Source organism: Penaeus monodon, chromosome 31 (assembly GCF_015228065.2).
Source record: "Penaeus monodon isolate SGIC_2016 chromosome 31, NSTDA_Pmon_1, whole genome shotgun sequence".
In the NCBI taxonomy this organism is placed as follows: domain Eukaryota; kingdom Metazoa; phylum Arthropoda; class Malacostraca; order Decapoda; family Penaeidae; genus Penaeus; species Penaeus monodon.
The window spans coordinates 3,229,030-3,229,332 of record NC_051416.1 but is presented as its reverse complement, the minus strand read 5'-3'; the positions used below and the strand labels follow the sequence as shown (position 1 = coordinate 3,229,332).

At 47.9% G+C, this 303-nt stretch overlaps 1 protein-coding gene across 1 annotated transcript in view; it reads left to right on the top strand.

The window, feature by feature from the left end:
- The window catches only part of LOC119592994 (voltage-dependent calcium channel type A subunit alpha-1-like), a gene marked incomplete in the record, with an annotated part of 154,497 nt that overhangs the window by 86,899 nt on the left and 67,295 nt on the right, over positions 1-303 (top strand).

The window sequence follows — 303 nt, the reverse complement described above, 5'->3', positions numbered from 1 at the left end:
CTCATTTCCCCTCCCACTGCTTCTTCACTGTTACTGCTGCCTCACATCCACCCCTTCTGCTCTCCCCTTTCCATCAACTTCTTCAGAGCAACTTCAAGTATTTGGTGTTCCCTTTTCGGGCGCGTTTGATGGCTCAGAGGCTTTGGAATGACACCCAGGCACCCAACGCTTTACCTTTAACGTTGTGAGTGCCCCCCCACCCCCCTTGGTAGGATTTCGTTACTAGTATTTGGACAGATTTATGTACCCTGATGAGAGTCTTTTAAACCTGGACCAAGATCTGAATTATTATCTTTCCTTACC